Raw genomic sequence first — 22,512 nt, forward strand, 5'->3', positions numbered from 1 at the left:
ATTGTTTAATTTTATTCTATGTAAAAAATTAATAATAACTTAATTTCCTTTTTTTTAGCAAAAATTTCATAATATATCATTTGAATGTTTAAAAAAGATAAATAGCGCTAGAAATTTTTTTCATCCATCAGACTTCGCCTGGTCAACTAGGACAAGCAATACATCATAATCCAGATTAACGTACTGGAAGGACCTCCATACATATGAATTATTCATGTCATTTAATAAATACGCAAAGCGATGTAAAACAAATCGAATCATCTAGTCGGTGATGTATTCCGATATAGCGAGTTCTTTATTTATTCGCGCAGGGGGCATATAATTCATTGAGTAACCGTGAGTCCCGGCGGAGACTACATTGGAAATATAAAATATATTCTTTCATTTCCCCAAGGAGGAAGACTTCCAAGAGCTTAGCGGAAGATACCGCTAACGGAGAGGTAGTCCTCTCACGATCGGACCTATTCTGGTAGAGACGATCACCTCTTGTTTCGTGGATTAATCTATCCCTTATCCTTCCTTTTCTTCCTGTCTTTCCTTTTCTCAGAAACAGCTAAAAACGATGACACGTCTCGAGGCAGCGTGGATAGCTTCTCCCCTACCATTCCCATCCTTCCACCACCAACCTGCCTGAGTACTTATGAAGTCTCTCACAGATTAACTTTTGATACGTGTCTTCAGTCTCTGTTCTAGCGCCGATTCGTACGTGTGCAGTGTAACATGTTTTGTTGCTGTTGATTATTAAATTTGTATTAGCGTCGCGAATTTCTCGTAAAGCGTAATTTGACTGGTAATCCAAAGTGAGAAGTATTGAAGGTAGGATCACGGTGTGTACGTGGAACGAAAAGAAGTTAAAGAAGAAGAGAGAGAGAGAAAGAGAGAGGAACGCAGTGAGCTGCGCCAAGTTAGACGAAGAACGAATGTGAGTGTAACGTAATCGTTAATCCTGTTGGCCGCGAAAGCGCGGAGGTTACCGCGTAAGTTTAACGTAAATTATGCAAAACGATTTGCATCTCGCACCAGTGGGCGCTTTAGGACCTCCTTTTGTGTTCACAAAGCAAACCGAGCGCGGTTTTATGCTCGATCTCGCGACGGTCGTGATTCCATAGTAACTTGGGAAATCGTTTACAACCTGGAACAGCGTTTTCTTCGAGAAACGTTTATATATCGCACAAAAGTGTCCCATCAAAAATTTTGAAGGCAATCTAGTATCTCCGGCGTTATGTATCTTTCAGAAAATTGCCCATTTCCTTTATAGTTATCTATCCTTGCTTTCCGCAATTGAACTTTCCATGTTTCTTTCAGATTGATCGCCCAAGTTTCGCCAGAAAAACAACACATTTCTTTATTTAAATTTGTTGCGGAGAATAAATAAAAGTGTAAAAGCAAGATTTAAAATTTGTTTTGCCATCAGAAAAATATCTTTCTAACATTTAAATTTCTTAGCATCGTAGCTAAGATACTATAGTTAATAATAATATGTTTAATTATCATTTATTTATTTTTTTATTTCTTATAATTTATTACTGCAAAAAAGATATAATTTGATAAATAATAATTTTTCCACTAACAGTTACGTGCAGTATAATGAAATTATTAATCGCACAAATAAAGAAATAAAAGTTCAAGGAATAACTAATTCCATTTTACTTAAAACGTGAAATTATTCGCATTGCGGAGCGTTATTTTTTTATGCGAACGTAGATATGTAAATGGTACTGAGGCAAATACGCATTCTTTGTTTGCGAACGGAAATTAATCTCCGAATTTTTCGTACGCGAGAGGTAAAATTAGCCGACTTCGGTTACCGAAGCATCCACGTTGACGGGAGAGACAGGCAAAAATTAATCGTTCTCGTCAAACGCTCGGAAGTCAGCCGATGCACGTGTAATCCTTTGCGATTTGTATTTTCCCACAGTAATGCGTCGGGAGAAATTATGAAAAAAATACAGAAAAAAATAAATAAATAAATTCCAAAAGGAGACAGCGACGTGGTGGTGCACGGGTGCGTACTCCATGTCGTGTATTTCATTTCTACGATTGCAGATTACGGTGCGATGGACCTATTTTTTAAAATTACGATGCACCATATATATTGGCCGCCGCATGACAACCCAGCAAGGCTATATATATAGGCGATAAATTGTTTTAAAACCCGTTGCGCATTTATAATGGATATATCCGCGTATGGTCTCGCGAACGCTCCATAATCCTTCCGCACTGTGAGAGATACAAAGATAAAAAAAAGTGGAGACAAAAGATAGGAGCTCCGAATATAAATGCCAACCCGTATTTCTAAAAGATTTACAACGTGAATCTCACTTATCAGCATATAAATCGTACATCCGCAGAGAAGCAAGCAATTGAAGAGACAAGTTCGCCATTTCTACTGTCTGTCTTTTTAGCAGTCGATTGTAACGAATTCCATTTCTCCATCTATATCACTGCAATCCAGAAAGGAGCAGCGAAGCGCTAACCAAGGGTTACTTAAGCTAGACTGTCGGAGCAACAACTTAGTCTAAAGGACCGGTCACCGTATCGTGGAGTAATGTTGAAACTTTCCTCTGGAATTATCGCGAGTATTTCACCTGAAGAAGCCAGATATACCCACCCATTGTGTTCTGTTCCATGCTTGGAATTTAAGCATTCAGATGGAGATAGCGCAATTTATTATTCCGAGCCAAAGTTAACTCGTCTTTAATCACGTCGAGTGGCGCGCGTTGTTATCTCGATAACTTTTATTACAAGCTTGTGCTTCCTTTCAAAATTTTTTATTCAAGTCTTAATGTCTCTCGTGGGAGAAATCGATCAAGAATTGATTAAGAATTGTTTAAGAATTTATTTGCAAGAATTTGCGATTACATTTAATTGCGCATTCTCGTAGTTACATGTACATCTAAAATTACTTCAGTTAGACATTACGACTAAAACTGATACAAGTGGTATCAACCTACTTTAATTGCCTAGAGCGATGGTAGCTTATCTTGATGACGACGTTGCGTGCCGTCTTTACTAAGTGTGTTGCTTAGGGATACTTTACAATTATTGTGAACGTTCATCCACTTCCATTTACGAAGTTAATTTCTGTTTAGATAGCTCGCTGATGTTAATTAATACTTAGTTAATTAATACTAATTGTAAGTGATATAATTACGTATATAATTCGCAACAAGAAAATGACAAAATTCTAAGTACCGCGTACTTCCCGAGAATTTATGTATTACTACGATTGCATTTATTCATGACATTACATATCAAAAAAGTATTACTATTCGCAATCTCGGAATATATTTTTCGAATTGATCTCTATCACGTAAGTTTGTATAGTATCTTGAGTTTCTATTAAATATTTATGATGGTATTTTTTGCTATCAATTGTTTAATTTTATATTTTAACATTTATTTTTCAACAACATTTAAAATAATAAACAAATAATCGTATCGAATAAAATTTACATATTCAAACATGCGCACATCAACATGTATGAAAGTGGAAGTGTTTGTTAAAATACCATTAAAATTTATGTACAACAAAACTTGGGTACGACATGCATATAATTTATAACTTATTTATCGATTACTTTTATATCTTGATGTAAAAGTTACATCCGTGTATAAAATTTCTTCTTTTCTGTGTAAATAACAATAACAGCGTTTAATTCTAAAGTAGTGTTTAAGTTGCATTTATATGTTGTTTAAGTTGCAAATATATTTTTTAAATATATTTTTATATATTTTCATGTCTCTCGTAATAATAATTTCGAGAAGAATCAAACATGAAGTATAACATTTTTATAAAATTTAAAGTGAACAATTGTTTCAATACAAACATCACTATTTCTGCTAGAAACAGCTTACTTAATATACGGAAAATTTTTATCTGTTAATGCGACGTATAATAGGGTATTTGTTGTCATTTAACACGATTTTTCATTGTAGCCGTGAGGTCTTTTGAAAGAAAATATTTCTCCGCCCTCCGTGCATCATCCATAAAAGTTTACGTTGACATGCCTGAAAGAACTGCTTGCCCATTATGGTCGGGATTTTACGGCATTCTCTAAACTGGCAGTCATAGAACGCAGCGTCAGACATAATTTTTATTGTCGATGCTACGACCTTCGTAAAGTAGCCACATTTCGAGGTGACATCGTACGGGGTGACATTGCGCCGAACTAAAACGCAATCGATTAAAATGTATATCGTACAATCGTCTAATTTTATTTAAACAAATCAATAATTATGTTTAATAAGAATCAAACATGAAACATATTATTTAAATATTGTATAAAAATTATTCATATATGAAATTAATTAATATAGTAATTAATATAGTAATTTTTAAGTATTTTAAATAATGCATTGTAGACCCCCCTTTTTATTTAAATCTTTATAAGATCTTTTTATATTCTAAAAAATACAAGTATTTTAATCATGACAATGAATCATATCATGGTATTGATATAAACAAGGATTTTAAATCCACATGAATATTAATATTGACTGCTTTCCTTTTAGGAGACACTGCAGTTGATACAGGAGTTCTATCTTTGTTATTCATTGAATGCCAGCATTAATTATGTTTTCTAAAAAAAGCAAAAGTCATTAATCCCAACAAATTGAGAATTACATAACCATCGCATGATGTTAAATTCATAACATCGCATGATGTTAAATTCATATCTATATTTTTTAGAAAGAGAAATCTGTTGAAATGCATTTATAGCAATTATATTTAATATAATATTATAAATATTACGTTATAAATATTACGTTTATAAACAAAGTATAAAAGTCTTTGTTTAAAACAATATTGTGATATTTTTATATCAAAAATTGTTCTGTTACTTAATGTATCGTTTGGAAAATTAATTTCAAACTTTTTACAATGTTTGATCGGCTAAATCGCGAACCGTGCAGTTTGCTAGTCGCGCGTGAAAATTTCGAGAAACGCAATAGCGTGGAAATAAACACGCTCGCGCGAGTACTATCACTGTTCGAGTCAACGAGAACTCTATATAATTTTCTTTCGTTGTACTTCTCACATTCTTTGAGCGCAAGTTTACCGCATTCTTAAAGTTGTTTTCTCTAAACGCATGAAATCGGGACTTCCCGCTAGATCCCGTCATAAGCGATACTCCGAACGCATAGTTCTAGTATTTTGTTACTGTAACTTCTTTTACATACATAAATTTCTACATGCATTTTCTCAAAAAGTAAATGGGAAATAAAGAAAAAAAATACAATAAAAAGAAAAGGAACAAATATTTCGTAATATGATACACAAATCCAGTATATACATCTTTTTTTACTATCTGTGTTTATTTATATTGCATCGTTTTTTACGACACGTATACGTACTGTACTATTTTTCCTGTATTTGCATTTTTCAACAAATCAAAATATTGCTCCGCTTTAATTCGTTATATGTTACACGATAGATTCGTAAAATGCAACATCATCACAAATTTGGTAAAATAAAATTATTAAAATTTGTTGTTTTAATAAATTAATCACTGCCAAGGTAGTGCCGAATTTCAATGCACAAGAGATGTACTGAAGATGTTTTCTCGTAAAATAATGCTACACAATCCGGGCTGCACTATAACTGCATTAGAAAATAGAAGACGTGGAATAATTTCGCTCGTGAGAAATGGAAACTTGTGAAAATGTCAATGTATGCAAATCTTCAAATTAAATAATTGGCAGTATCAGACTACATGAAAGCATTAATTGAGTATGCTTGTTTCAAATTCATTCGATTATTGAAAGAATCCATATTCTTTTTATATATATATGTATGTATATATATATATATATATATATATATATATATATATATTATACATGTTATAAGTTATAATGTTAAAAGAAAATAAAATGCAATTGAAAAAAAAAACGTATTTTATTAAGATCGATATAGAAAAGTCGAATTTTCTATAAAATATATTATATCTAATTTTTATATAAATTATACCTATCTAAAAAAGAAATAGTCGCAAAATATAATGCATATTTATTTATAAAGATTTTTATACAGTCACATATATGAATCTATAAGATTAATGTTATTAAATTTATCGTGAAAATTTATTTAATCTATTGATTTATTATTTTTCACGTTTCAAAATCTGATCATGCGTCATGAATTTGTTTTAGCAGCGTATGGCTGTATCACTTTCGTTAATTTCTGTTTATTGTCCAGCAATTGCATTATATAAACTGTTACAAGAGATGAAAAATATTTAAAAAATTTTTGGAATTTTAAAATTAATGTACCTTCTATTTTTATTTATATTTATATTTTATTTATATTTTATATTTAACAGTCTATTATTTAAATACATCTCGAATTACATGTTCTATAGGATGTATTGTATTAATTAATACAATGTAACTTTTAGAGATTTTTTTAAATGAAATAAAACTAAATATCTCTCACAAATATATCGAAATACGATACTTATGTTTTCATTGAGATCAATAAATGTTGATTTATTTATTTTATTATTTCCAAAATAAGATATTATGAAATTATAATATTTCAAAATCTACATAATAAATATATCATTTTCAGATTTCCCATTGCATTTTCGTGAGACGGTGCAAAGAACTGGGTACATCAAAATGCATCTATCGGCATTGCTTTTCCTTATCATAATGTGCACATTCGCGCACTCAGCGGTCGGTATCACAGAAATCGATTCTGACTTCGTGTATTTCCCTGACCAAACGGACTACATCAAGTTCTCTACAAGATGTAAAGATAACATGATTCTGTGGCCAGGGACTCGTCGGTGCTACAAGGAAGGCGAGCAAGGTCCCTGTAACGTCGGTCGGGTACTGACGTTCAACCGTCGGTTACTAAAACCATATTGTAAAGACCTCATATTTTAACGATATTTTCCGTATAGAAAGGAACGTAATCAACTGCTGGCAATGTAACTTAATATACAGTGTGACGCACGATAGGTGACGGTAGCGAATGTAAGTTACCTTGGACTAGTGTCCAGGAAAAGGAAAATGTCGTTCCGGCTCAACTTTATCAGATGCAGACAAAAATATTTGTTCAAGTGAAACGCGTAAAAATTTCCATAGCGCAAATATAAATACTGTTCTTTCTGACTGTATGTATTCAATGCAAGCAGTTACATTTCGTGAAAATAATATTATGTGATAATATAATATATATAAAGAGATAGATTTGCTGCACATGTCACGTTTATGTTATGGAAATTTGTGCTTTTTCTAGACACAAGGTTGTAATTTAACAGATAGATTTGAAAGAAATAAAAATCAAAAATTAGTTAAATAATTAGATACTTTAATAACTAGATACTTTAATTCTTACTCAGAGATATAGAAGCTCAATTTAATGCCATAATAAAAAGTGATACAGCTAACATAACGATATATTTATCTATTGCTAGACTTATGATATAAATGTATTTATTTGAAATAAATCTTGCCATTCTTGTCTTAATTAATATTTACATATTATATAATTGCTGAATTTTTTTGTATATAGTTGTTTTTATGTAATTAATTAGGTATGCTTAATTGTTATTTAAAATCGATAAGCTTTAATTTGTCTCTAAGATTTGATAGAAATTAAATTTCTTGTTACATCTTACTTAACATCACACTTTTATTACAATAAACTTTTTATTTAGTACACTTATCTATATATATATATGTTTAACTTATACAATATAAGTCTATATATTTTTAGTGATTATATTGCTACAAGATAATTATAACTAAATTAATGTTTAAGATGACTTTTGTATTCATGTGTGGAGTAATGCGTATTTTTCACGCAAATACAAAATATTTGTAAGCATTTTTGTTTCATATTATTAGCGTTATAAATGGTGATTGCCTCACCGATTTGTATTCTTTACTTGTATTTAAAGACCAAATATTAAAGAAATAATTTTAAAGTAACGCGTATATTATTTTATGCTTATCATATTCATGTATTCAACATAAAAACTGTATTTTTTAATATTAAGATAAAAAATGTGCTTTTTAATTATGTTCATATTGCTATTATTGCAAAATATGTACAATAACGCCACTATGCATCTTTCGAAGTTACAGGTAAAGTGAAGTAACAGTTATTGAAAATAAATGATAACCACCGAGAGCGGACCATGGACTCTTATCTAACTACGTACGTTATTAGTATTTATTAAACGATCATAACTTGATGTTCGAGGAAATGGATAGAATGACTCTTGTATCTTGTTACTCTTCATTCGGGAAAGTTTCTTGCTCGTTCCTATGCAATATCTCAGGGTTCAATGTGACATCGATTTGCAATTTGATAGGACAGTTGACAATATGGAGAAACGAGGAATGATTTGGGAGCTACGAATGCTGGCCATGGTGCGGTCGTTTCGAGATATCTCGCGCGACCCACCCTCCTATCCTACTTTACCACCCTACGTACTTGATACGTGCGCAGAGTAACAAACGTCGCGAGATGTTTTCGATTAACCTCATTTTAAGAATGACTGTCGTTCTTTACTATCGGATGGAGGGCCCGATAGCCTCATCGCGTCCTCCATCTTTATTCCTCGGTAGGCGCGCAAACAGGTCATGATCGGCTTTTCCTTCATTTCCCTCCCCTCTCACTGTATTAGAAATCTATTCAAGGCATGTAGAAAGGTTGAATTTCTCAATAGTACGATGTATTATTAATTATTTTCCATTATTAATTATATTCATAATTTCGACATCTATGAATAAATAGCTGAAGTAAAAGAAAAATCGCGAGAAGTATCGGCTGAAGTAAAAAAATATCATGAAGCTTTTGCATAGAATAATCATTATTTTTATGATAGATTTAATTTATAAATAGGTATTTCATATTGGATGCATTATATTGTATAATATAATAAAGTATGCAAATTCTTTTATTATAATATTCTGCAATAAGCCAAAACGTATTCAAATTTGATAAATATTGTTACGTTATTTTAATTTTTATATTATTTCTTTTATATTATTTCTTCATAATTTTTAGCTCTCTCTCTCTCTCTCTCTCTCTCTCTCTCTCTCTCTCTCTCTCTCTTCCTTGGAAAAAATGTAAAGTTACGTAAATAAAATTCAAATGCAAAATCGTCAATCACTACTTTAAATGACAGAATGGCTAATAAATTAGATATATTTCATAATGGATCTTTTATATTTCTAGTTATTACTTAAGCATTACATTTTATATAAAAGTAACGTATCATAAAATTTTTTTAAGATCGTAACACACGCAATTCATTTACAATCCTAGATACAGGATTTATCTTTTTCTACTGAAGTTATTTCACATTCGTGTATATAAAAAATTATACTTCAATTTAATTCAACCAGTAATTGTATTAGCTAATACAAAGAAATGTAAGTGTATAAAAAAAAAAATTTTTTTTATTCAATACTGGTTTAACGTTTCAACGATATGTAATTTAATTTCTGTGCCCTAGCACATTCTGCGCCGTTTTAATTTTGCCGTGTTCACCTTTTTTAACTTATAACAGATTCCTCTTTGTGCGGAAGAAAATACTCCACATGCCATGCCATTACGAAGTAGGACGATTAAGGCTCAGTACCGCAATTCCAATCTCTTCCCGTTCGTGTTCGCGTTGCCATATTCATCATCTCAATTTTATTCCACCAGCTCTAAGTTTCACGCAGGAGATTTGCCCGACCACGAATAAAATCGAGCACGGATACATCGTTCCACCTCGAGCGGAAATAAATCTGCAGGCTGCGAACTACGAACGGTCAAGGTGGGTGAAATAGCTTGCAGAGAAGCGAGTTTGTCGGTCGCGCTCGTTATGCGACTTCCACTTCCTTTCCCTCATTCGCGGCAATTCGTCATTGCAATTTCACTTCGACTTTTAAATCCGGCGGACAAGCAGCATCGCAATATTCGCTCGGAGGGATACTGCAGCGATCCGAGCTACATTCGCGAGTGACAACGTTTAAAATTAAATTAACAGGAAGAGTATCTGGGCCACGCAGGCAGGGATTAAAATTTTTATCAGCCTCGAGTTACGTGTTGCGATTTGCTTTTCATATCTCGCTTTAAATTCCACGACAATTATATCATGTTCAACACGAACTATGTTGTGGCAAGTTGAGCATTGTGCTTGTTATTATTTTATATTTTGCATACTCATGGATTATCGTTTGGACATGAAGTAAACATTTTTAAAAAAGTATAAAATAATAGTTACCAGTAAGTAAAAAATATTAATAATTATGAATATGGAATTTTGAGAATTTTATTCATATGGAGAGATGTTCCATATTCGTGTTCTTGCGTCAACACGTGACAGTTTAATTTCGCTTTAAAAAGACATTATTGAGATTCAAACAATCTCTTAAAATGTATCTAGAACATGGTTATGGAAGATAAATACAACGGAAATTCAACACTATGCCATTGTATATACGATAAATGGTGTCTCACGAAACGCCAGGTCTCTTGGATGTGAACGGCTTAATGTATATTCCAAGTAAACTTCATAAGAGGGTTAACAACGCTAATATCGCGGCCCGAATACGTGCCTTAGACCATGGACTATAATGCTTAAGTCCGTCTAATCGTTTCTCCGAAACAGTTAATCGCTCACCGGTGCAATTGTAACGAGCTATTATTTACGATTTATATTATAATTATCGAACTTAATATTATAATGTATGAGAAAAACATAATGTTTTTGATAGTCATTTAGCTAATTTTATTTACATATAATATTTCTTGTTTCGAATTATAAGCCCCAAAGTATAAGTAAAGAGAAATATCTAGTTACAACAGTGTTTAATTAAAATTCTATTTACTTTAATTGATAATCTTTATTTAAAAATTTAATTTATCATATATTTATTTACTCTATTTATATTTAATGCATATAAAAGTTATCTAAATGTAAACTATACTGTTGAATCTATAGTGACAAATTTAACTTCTAATTTAAGTCGCCACTGCTCCTACTAAATATATCGTCATTTTATATTAAAATAATGATTAAAATTGACACTACACAATGTTAATTTGACTATCGTTTTAGTATAAAATAATAATATTAGGTGTTGGAATTAATTCGTAGCGTTTTACAAGTGATGGGAAGTACTTTCATTAATGTATTTTTTAATGCTCATGTGAAATAAATAACATTCTTTCATTAAAAAACGCTACGAATTAATTCCAACACCTAATATATTTAGTAGGAGCAATGACTTAAATTAGATTACATTTGATATTATAAATTTAATAATTTGACCACAGATTTTACAGTGTATACTTCATTGTTGACCGAATTGTTCTTGAGAAAACGTAATTCAATTTTGTCACTTTATTTTATAAAACATATATTGTATACTAATAATATTTCAGTCCATCTTTTTAATTTTTAAGTGTTGTCTGATATGTAACTCGACAACGATGAACGAAGGTTATTCTAACAATTGACGGAAAAGAAGCGTTGCCCAGGGGACAATTTTAACTTTCTCATGCCTATAGTTCCCGTATCCATAATTCCAACTTTATTCCTTGAACTTCCAACTTTTAGTATTCCAGAACGGGATTTGTTACTCGGTTACCAGGACCGTCGGGTTAAAAACGATGGTAAAACGAAGTATATTCTTTAAGCGGCGTGTCTAAGGACTTCAATACCAAATTTGCATCTATTAACGTTATTTTATGCACATCTAAATCGTATTAACATTTATATGAGTACTTGTTAAAAATAATATAACTTTAAAAGTTATGTATAATAGTCATTTAAATACTGCGATAACTTTTATATGGAGAAGAAAAAAGAGAAAGCGTATTCTTAATTTCAAACAAGATTATTAATCAATTATATTTATTAAACAATTAAATTTATCCTATTTTAATTTAGTATACATAAAAATATTATATATTATATAGCTACATGGAAAACTATCGCAATATATAAATCTAATAAATTTACAAAAAACCTCGCGACATAATTCCTTGTGATCAAAAATTGCAATATTATATAAAATAGCAGTGCCAAGTAAAAGATACTAAAGAAGTGACAACATCTACCAACGTTGAATAAAATAATTTCAATCAAATTTAACATAACCAAAAAGAATTTCACTATTCTAAATATTTAATAAGTAAATATCAAACATAACCAACTTAGTTTTAATTGCTAAATATGTATTTAGAAAAGTAAAATTATTTTCGGTTATATTAATTAAACATTTGATTGAAATTATTTCACTCAATATTTGATAGATATTACCAGATTTCTTTTTCAGTGTGCAATTATTCATCATCAAGCAAAAACAGTTAATCGTTATTCTCTCTCCTTTAGTAACATTAAAACGATTATTTAAATCTGTCAATCCGCGAGAATCTTGACGCGAAAGTCGCTAAGAACGTCTGTTGATAATTAAATTCTGTCGTTGTGTGTCGAGCGATATCGCACTCCTGTCCGCGAGATATCTCGTCGTGTCGGTCCTTATAGGGTACGAAAATGGATGACGGCCGAAGAGATAGAGATACGAGTAGATAAGAAGAGAATGAAGGTTGAGGGGAAGATCATTCGTTCACTTTGCACATACATACACACACACACACACACACACACACACACACACACACACACACACACACACACATACATATCTTTATATCATATCCTTATTTTCCCTCCACCTCCTACCTCGACACCACAGAAAACACCTTATGGTAGTTTCTTACAACGAAAACGAGGAATCGGCGACTGAGTTTCCGCCGTTAAGCCAAATCCCCGCGAGTCTTGCGTCGCGTCGTCGTCGTCGTCGTCGTCGTCGTCGTCGTCGTCGTCGTCGTCGTCGTCGTCGTCGTCGTCGTCGTCGTCGTCGTCGTCGTCGTCGTCGTCGTCGTCGTCGTCGTCGTCGTCGTCGTCGTCGTCGTCGTCGTCGTCGTCGTCGTCGTCGTCGTCGTCGTCGTCGTCGTCGTCGTCGTCGTCGTCGTCGTCGTCGTCGTCGTCGTCGTCGTCGTCGTTGGAACGTAAAAAGCGGCTCGACGACGGCCGTCGTGACAAACGATCGCAGTCGTGGGCGAACGGTTTCCTTTTCCTTGCAAACCGTTACAGCGTCTTAAGCATCGTGGATGCGAGGATATACCTAGATTTGAGGTATGGATTGAGAGTGACACATCGAAGGGGAGAGGGGGACACGTCGGGCCTTTACATTCGAGCTTTGCATTTGTAAGACGCTTCTGAAAGAAGACATGAGTCAGCATATGGTAAAAGTCAGACGAATACTTACGATTGAGATATTTTCAAGATAAAACGTTCGTGATAATTCTTTCGTACAAATAGGATATTTAAAACTAGAGCAATGAATTCTGGAATTCTTGATGATAATGAAAGAATGTTATTTAGAAAGAATGTTTATTTTTTTCTCCTTTTGATTGCATAAAGACAATTCTTCATTTTATTTATTAAATATTTAATTAAATTTATCTTTAAATTTCAGTTCTTTAAAGTTGAAAAATCCAAATTTCTGCAATTAATTTTTATAAATAAATTAAGATGTTTAATTAAAAATCGATTCCTGTTTCAAATAATTTAAGAATTTTATAATCAGTTAATCGTTCTGAATTTTAGTACACGCATAAATCTTTTTATTTTTAGTTATTCATAAGCAAGATTTTTACCGATTTCTTTTTCAAAGAAATTAATTTAATTCTGAATTTGTTATCAATGTTATATACGAAAAGACATACTATGCACATTATATTTATTCTGCTTTCATGCGAATATGAAATTTTTATCGAAATTACAATCCGTAATTCATAACATAGCGATGTCTCGGACAGATAGATAATTCGATCAAGTTCAGCGGAATCCTATTTCTATGACAACCACGTAAATCGATGAATTGATTGGTCTTAATGACATTATGCAGCATTATTCAATTAATGTACAAAGAATATATATATAATTACGTCTAAAGAATATAATCATTTACTAAATCGATCCTAACTGTTTTAGTAACAAGAAATGATGTTACTTTTAGTTGCTATAACAATCCCCTAACACAAAAATGTAATCATGTTATAAATTAAGAGTAGAAAGAATTGTATTAATTCTGCTTTTTTTAAAATGCAATGTAAAATAAAGCAGAAAAAAAGAATCTCAGTACAAAATATTCAATGCAACCAAATATGTGGCATACAAATTTATTTACATTAACTTTTTAGATTTTTACACAATAGCAATCTTGCTTTAGATTTTTAAAATCACTTTTACATCAAATTTCGAATAATAACCAACAACTGTGCTCGGGAAAACAGCAAATAAAAGTATTATATTACTAAAACTTTCGCATGAAAAGTTTATTACAAAAATGACATATGTGGAAATACCGCATATAAAATATAAATACAGCAAAAACAAATCGAGCCATTTCCAGACCACAGACACAATGTGTCAAGTAGTTGTATCAGTTAGAAAAACTACACTGATATTGCGACCTGGTTCACTCCTTTTTCTCCACTTTTCTCTTTCTCTTTTATCTTTATTATTACAATATTATCAATTAAAAATACCAAGCAATTAAAGATTATAAAATTACCAGCAGTTTTTACTTTTTTTACCCTATACCATAGATATTATATTATTTTTCACATTATATGATGTCACAAATATATTGTATATTTTAAGCTTTTTAAAAATATAATTTTCCTGCTTCTTAATACTTTCTTAAATCAGCTTTATTTTAAAATTTAATTCTCTCAAAATTTTTCTTAGTTTTCTTATTTCTTCGTATATTGGACTGACATCTTATTATATTTTATAAATATGTAAATTCGTACATTGACACATGTTAATATCAATAAGAATAACCGGCCATGTCACATATCTTCGCGTTCTTTTCTTAAATCATTTCAATATTCAGTTAGAAGGTAACTTCTTCGTATGTCTTACGTATACTTTCGTGAAAGCGTCACCGGTGGATGGGACAAGGAGAGAGCGGTGAAAAGGCAACGGGAAAGGGTAGAAGGGCCAGACACTGCAATATTCTTGGCTCGCATTGTACGTGTCCCATAAGTTGGCAGGCGAGCTCCCTCTCAGCGACAGCTTGACAGAACATACGCTCTTTCCCGCTCGAATCGTTTCGTCCCTGCACCTATTCTCTTCTCACTCCCATACGCTCATCCTCAACCCCTCCTTCGTTTTCCTTCCTTTCCTGTTACCTACTCTCTCTCCACATTTTCCGAAAATAAAAGTTTATAAGCTAACGCACACGTGTATATGTGTAGGTGGAACTCGAGCGTGGATACATCGCTTTCAACGAGGACGCGGAAAGCAGAATCGTCGGTAGGGTAGCGGATAGAACGACAGAAAGATTGGTGGTGAGAAGCGAAGGAACGTCGCGTTGGCGACAAGAAAGAAAAAACGCGGGAACGGGGAGAAAGAGATCGAGAAAAGTGGAGACCACGTGCAGAAATAACGTTCGTGTTTTTGATTTGAGGCACGTAACCGAACCACATTGAAATCAGATAGGGGCGCGAGAGAGGACGCTAAACTGGCTCCGGGAGGCTACAGGAAGCTTGCTACGAGAATACCTAAACCTCACGGGAAGGGTAAAAAGATCGGGGGAGACGCGTTAGACGCTCGAGAAAAGAGGAGAGATCGCGCGAGGTAGTGCGGCGAAAGTGTGGGGTGGTGTAAGGGAGAGAGACATCGCCGAGGGGCGCAAAGGGTGGCGAGGCGCCTTACAACGGGTGAAACGTGCCACTTTCTTGGATTTTCGAATAAATCGGCACGGCGCGGAGTGCGCACCGCTCGACTATAACAGAGTCTACTTTGACTCAGACCTCTCTAACCCCTGAAGATCCGCGTTCCGTAATCCGGATCGGCTTGATCCCTCCGTTTCCGAAAACGTTGCAGGGAAAAATTTGGTATCGCGGTACCAATGAAAAATTCATATTTCTTAAAAAGATATGAATATCTAATCCGTCGCATTAGTATCTGCGCAATTACCCTTTGTAGTTACGCATTAATTTATTTTACATTTTGTTAAATAATTTTATAATATGATAAACATTCGCGACTTTCGTAAATAATATCACAATATTCAAGTTTCTTTAAAACTAAAACTTGGCTTTGAGAGAACTTTAAGGTCAAGTCAAAGTTATCTAAAATTTTTTTAATTAACATCGTGATTGTTTATTTTTTATTCATGTATTTCATTTTAAGATCTTTTCAAAGATTATAATAAAGTAATTTTTCGTTACGTGTTTTACAAGTTATGGGTCTTGAAAATCAATGCTTAATCAACCCACTATTTTTAAATACTATTTTTAAATTAAATTTAAGATGAAGAGAAGATGATCTTTTGAAGACAACATATCAATATTAAGACCATCATTTTCTCTTCATCTCAATTACTTTAAGTGTATTGATTAAATGTTAACCTTTCACGACTACGATCTTATAAAATACTAATTAATGAAAAGATGATTTATTATAACTTGAAAAGGTCATAAAATCAGCTATATAAATATAAAATAAAAAAATGGGGATTTCAGTTAAACAAGTTTTAGATAACCTTGATGTTTCTTAAGGACATTTTTTTCAAGCTCAACTAAGATCATCATCTTCTTTTGCTCTAGTAATCAAGCAACTTTTATCTGAAACATTTTGCTTTAAATTTAAAGATTTTGAGATATTCTAGTGGAGTGATTAAAATAGACCACTCTATATACGTGTATATTGCACAAATTGAATGCGTTATATCTCTGCAATATGTCTTTTACAACTCAAATACGCTCGATAGACGGATACTACTCACATATGAGCTGTTTAACGCACGTTCCATCTTGCTAACATTTTCATCGGTGACCGACGTATTCCGGTGACATCGCTGTTCGTCGCCCGCGGTTTGGTAATGGATCGCCAATCTGCGCGACATTTCGATCATTGAGCAAGCATGTAACGGGCAATGATCTATTATTTAGCCATCATTCTGCGCATACTGTTTCACACTCGTACGTATATGGTCACATACACGACGACGATGACGTCGGCATTGATCGAACAGCTAGCAGTAATACCGAGTAACAAGTACTACTCAGTTTGCTAGTGGTTGAGATAATTAGGCAGAAACACAAGATTGTTATCAGAGAAAATGAAGAAGGAAATCGAGAATTACAATTATGTTATACGGTAATAAAATAAATGTTAATAAATATGTCGAGAATGTAACATGTCGGAGCAGTTGGCAGATGTTGATGCAGATACCGCAAAAGATACGACTGTTTCGAAAGTTTCTTCGGACTTATCTGCGAAATGCATCAGTTCTGAACGAAACTCCGGCTATATCCAATGTCTGCCAGCAAAGGTGATAAATTTTGCTACGATTAAAACTTAAACTCGCTTTCGGATTTATTTGAAAATTTGGTAGGACATACTGCGTCACGTCAGAAAACAAATAAATATGGAGCTTTGCCTTGAAAATTTAAAACTTGATACATATAAAACTGTAGATTTCTACAATTTTACTTTTTTAATTATTTTTAGCCACATAAATTTAGAAAAATGATTTTCTATCTCTTCATAAATATGACGAATGGTATATTAATAAAAAATCCATTAATTAAAACGAATATTGAAAAAAAAATGTTATGCATGTTATTACAATATTATATTTGATTCTGTCTATAAAAGATAATAAATAAAAATGATAAATTGACATGTTTTTAATGTAATTTATCTGCAAAAGATAATATTTCAAAAGATAATAAATTGATCGTGTCAAAAACATGTTAATTTATAGAGCAACTGTAATATCGTTCGGTATGTTTAAAGTCTGGTAAATTCTGTCTTTTGCTACGTTTACGCATCATATTGTATTTTCTTCGAAGAAGAAATTGACACAATCTCTTTCTTTGAAGAGGTTACGTCTATATAACTTTGACCGTAATCTTGGAACAGCGAAGTAAAAGATAAATATCAACTTCTTGATTTCTTCATTCCGTTGCATCTACAATTTAAAAAGCAGCTTCTATCGGTGTACATAATTTGTCGTTAAACTTGATCTCCTTCTTTTTTAAATAAAGCAACATATTATTCATCGTATAACAATTTATAGCCAAGATTATTTCATAATAAAGATACTCTTTTGTAAAAAAAACATTTTCGTATTCGTAAATATAATTTTATATATCACATATACAACTCAAATATTTATATAACATTCATTTGCTTTATAAATTATTGATAATTCTTAATAATTGCAAAAGCATTCGTTTTTAAAATATTCTACAAAACCGATTATATTATAATTTTAGAAATACTGTATATTATAATTTTATCATACTGTTAATTTTCTTCTCACGAAGTTTAATAATCATTGATTTATATCAATTATTATTATATCGTAACATTGAACCTAAAAGCATCAATGAATCATAAATGCGCAATGTAAAGAGATACACGTATCATTCGTGGTGTTCCATTTAATCGTATCTGATCATCTTCATCGTGTAGTAGCGACCGAAAAATCGTTATAATCAGTAACGCAATGTTTGATATCTCTTCGAAATATTTCTCTTCCGTTCGAACGTTTTTACTTCCGTTAACTGGCTGCGTCTCTCTCGCATACGTTATCTCCTTTTTCCTTTTCCGTCATCCCTGCCGCCCGTATCTTCGGCCGTGAGTTGCGCCATATTTCAAACGTCATATTAGCAGGGACCATGCGTCTTCTGCGAGTAAAATGTCTATGCCGCCGGCAGGCTTTGCCACTACTACATCACATGACTCTAGTCTCTCTTGGCGGCGTGGTATCGTGTCATCTTCCCGGCTCGCCACCAATTACACATTAATGCGGCGTCGCATTATCCGGAGACGATGTACGAAGAGGAAGCGATAGGGTACGAGGATGAGGAGACGGTCAGAGGCCTGTATCCTTTGGGAATATACTCTCTTCCGGTATAGTCAATTAACCCAGTTTCACTTGACGCAACGGTTCGATCAACGTTACCCGTCGAGAAGATAGGAAACTATTTTGTGCCAGCTTTTTCGCCGATTGCACCCCGATCGTTGTATACAATTTTCAGATTGAATGTTCGCGGAACAGAGCACAACGCTCTCTGAAGGATGAATGTTATTTCAGGTATTTTCGACACCGATTGGATATGTTTCAAATGTAACGTATAGCTATAGAAACCGCTACAATACCTCGCGTTGTCGTCAAGGGATGCCTTTCTTGCAATAGCACGTTACTAATTAAAAAATAATACAATAAACTTTTGCATGGAATTGAAGACGCAATATTTACTGATGACTGAGTACTAAGGTTTTAGCTCGTCCAAAGAAATCCAAATAAAGATTAAATCAAAAGGCGTTATTACATTACATATAGATCGGTTGATGTAGATTATACAACAAGTGATACCTAATATCGACAGTATTTATTTTCTTCGTCTTCAGCGTTCAATCATAAGAAAAAATCGTATTCCATGTCATTTAAGCCATGCAATTTAAGATAAATTTTGATGATTGTAACTGCTACATCTAGGTGTACAAATTTTTCAGTCACAAAACTTCCAAACTTTCGTATTTTACTTTAACCATGTGCAATAAGTTCACTCACAGATCTCACTTCTGTAATAGTGCAATAGAAGTTGTACATTTTCTCTCGACTGCAGACTCTTTAGAGAAATTGGGAACTTTTCCTAAACAAACTTTGTTCTAGCATCTTAGTTTTATTATCATTAAATGCTTAGATATTTAATTAAACCTCTAATTATATTCGATTATTTCTGCTTGGAGTTTAGCAAATACATTTATCAGCATCTTTAGAAGTGAAACAAATCTTTCCGATTTTCAATTATATATTCAAAAACTATAAAAAACATTCGAGTCTCAGTAATTTTAATATTTCTTTTTATTACGGATAAGATGCGTAACTTATGGAATATTTTGTTCATTATGTAATAAAATATCAAGAGATTTGTCTCGTTGAATGTAATCACGCTGAATTTCTTAGAAAGAAATAAAATTTTCTAAGACACATCAGGAGGTCAGAATCCTGAACTCACGTTTCCAGGAAGTTTATTGAGTTCTAGTTTGCTCTAGAAAATCAAGCGGAAAATGGACTTGTTGTACAGGTGTTTTCTTTTTCGTCATTGTGCCGGGACATTAATATTATTAAGCATTATATATCGCGAATATCCGAGGATGTGAGACTATCAGGGACGTGTGCAGAGCATGGATATGGGAGGAGGGCTTTCCTCGCAGTAAATATTGTAACATCTGGTGCGACTCATACGAGTTCGAGTCACGCCTCCGGCCCTCTACATTTCATTTCACTTCTTAGATACTTCACTGAAATACTGTCGAGGATCCACTGGCTGTCTGGTCTTTGTGTAGATCGGTGGTAATGCTTCGAAAGGGGAATGAGGGAAAGAATGTGTATATGCCGCATTTGTTCCAGCAGCTTCCGGGATTTGCACGACCACCCTTTTGCGTTACTTGCCTCCGCACGTTGTTGCTGCGCGACGAGCTGTTTCCTCTTCGAAAGACTGATATTTATGTTATCATTGGACCGTGTTACAAGATGTGACAGGCTTTCCCTAGAAATTGCCCCAAGTATTCCTGTCTTACCATACGCGATGTCACTTAAACGCCAAATTGGATTACGAAATGATATAGAATTGAGATAGGCAATGAAATGTAGCGTCGATACGCCAATGACGATTAACTCCTTTACAAGTTTGTTGAATGTGTTAAACAAAACAAATAATAGTGATTGCAATGAGATATGGCACAAGTAACGAATGACTCGGGGGAACGGCACGATGTACAATGTATCTCATCCGAGCATGAGACATATTTCATCTACTCAAAGTTTAATTCGCTCGAATCCTGTGTTTGACAAGTAGCACGAGTCATTCAAGTGCATGCAGCAGTGATTGATTGCGTATAAAATCGTGGATACGCGTCCGTGTATCCACGAAACGATTTATATATTTATGCATGCGCGGGATTGTCACCGGCTGATCAAATGAATCTGGAGCTTTCTATTTACGAATATTTTTTCGTTGCGGTCGCGAAGTGTGTCGATATATATCATTGATAGAGACAGGATGCACGCGTATATGAGAGACAGAAGAGCACATATCTAGTATCGTAATTTTTTGTGCATCTGAATTTTGCGTGTGAATGTTTAACAGCGGTTTCCGGATGCTGTTGTTTACAATGGCAACCGATTTAATTAAACAGCGAGCAAGGCGTGCATTTCGCGTGGGAGGCACGAAACTAAAGCACGCTTCCGCACGTTCACACTGTGTTGTGCCACGTAGCTGCATTTTTTTGAAGTAGAGTATCGTGTTTTTTGACAGAGCTTCGTGTTATATTAAATTTATATTTTCCAAGTATTGATTCGGCTGACTGATAGCTAACGCGCGAAAGGACACGCGTTGTTTGTTTGTGTAGATGCAATTGAAATTTTCAGATTAAAGATTTCACGTGCCAATGCCATCTAGTAAAACAAAATTTTTGCATCATTTTTTTAGGTATATACACGCTATTTGATAATACTCGAATTTACGATATGTTGCGTATTTAATTGAGCCTTAATCATTATTATTGCTTGTAGTTTATGAAAGTTTTAAAAATATTGAATTATTTATTAAAAATTTTTATAATCTGCTTCGTTTTTGACTGAGATTTCAGTTACGGAGACCATCAAAATTGAAGGCGATGTAATTTATATTTTTTACAACAATTAATGCTTGGATGTATTTTGCTACATACATAATAATTTAAATATCTTTCTTGCCGGTAAGAAAAATGCTAAAAAACTAATACTAAAATATGAATAATAGCATAACAACATACTAGCTACTATTATGTTAATAATCCCTTGTGTCATTGGAGACAATTATATACAATAGTTGTAGCTGTCAAAATAATATGTTTATAATAGCAATATGTTTTAAATAATTTTATAACTGTGGACAATTATACACTGCTTTTATACATATCACTGAGTCAATACTTGTTTATGTCAACTAATAAATATTACAGTATTCTTTGGTCTGATATAACCAAATATATAATTCAAATTTAACAGAAGAAGAACTTAACTGTCATGTGTCATGTTTTAAAATATCTGAAGATAAATCGATGTTACAGTATATTTTCTATTTACATAATATATAAATTCGGAAGATATTTATAAACACATATAAAATACTTCGTGAAGAAAAGATATTTTATGGTAAATATAAAATAAGATTCTTCACATTAGGTGGGTTATATTATAAAATTATACGATCTTATAGCGAGAGAGGGAGAGAAAAAAAATGTGAGAGAGAGAAAGAGAAAGAGGGGGAATTTTTAGTGAAAAGAACGAAGCTCTCACGCAGACAGCTCTTTCAATAATTCATTAACCACTTGTTTCGTTAACTACTTCTACGCAGACCGTGTGGTAGACTCTCTGAAAAGTGCTTTAATTTCCTCCGTCGACTTGTTA

General features: G+C 33.0%; 1 protein-coding gene and 1 long non-coding RNA gene across 4 annotated transcripts in view; one reads left to right on the forward strand and one right to left on the reverse strand.

The window, feature by feature from the left end:
- LOC147908240 (uncharacterized) overlaps window positions 1-22,512 on the reverse strand; it is a 539,816-nt gene that overhangs the window by 431,084 nt on the left and 86,220 nt on the right. The gene's annotated exons all lie outside the window — the stretch shown is intronic.
- On the forward strand, window positions 50-7,944 carry LOC147908243 (uncharacterized). Its single transcript, XR_015546365.1, has 2 exons — window positions 50-922; window positions 6,575-7,944. It is a non-coding gene; the product is annotated as an uncharacterized LOC147908243 (long non-coding RNA).

Source organism: Acromyrmex echinatior, chromosome 10, assembly GCF_024713525.1.
Source record: "Acromyrmex echinatior isolate Ae372 chromosome 10, ASM2471352v2, whole genome shotgun sequence".
NCBI classification, from domain to species: domain Eukaryota; kingdom Metazoa; phylum Arthropoda; class Insecta; order Hymenoptera; family Formicidae; genus Acromyrmex; species Acromyrmex echinatior.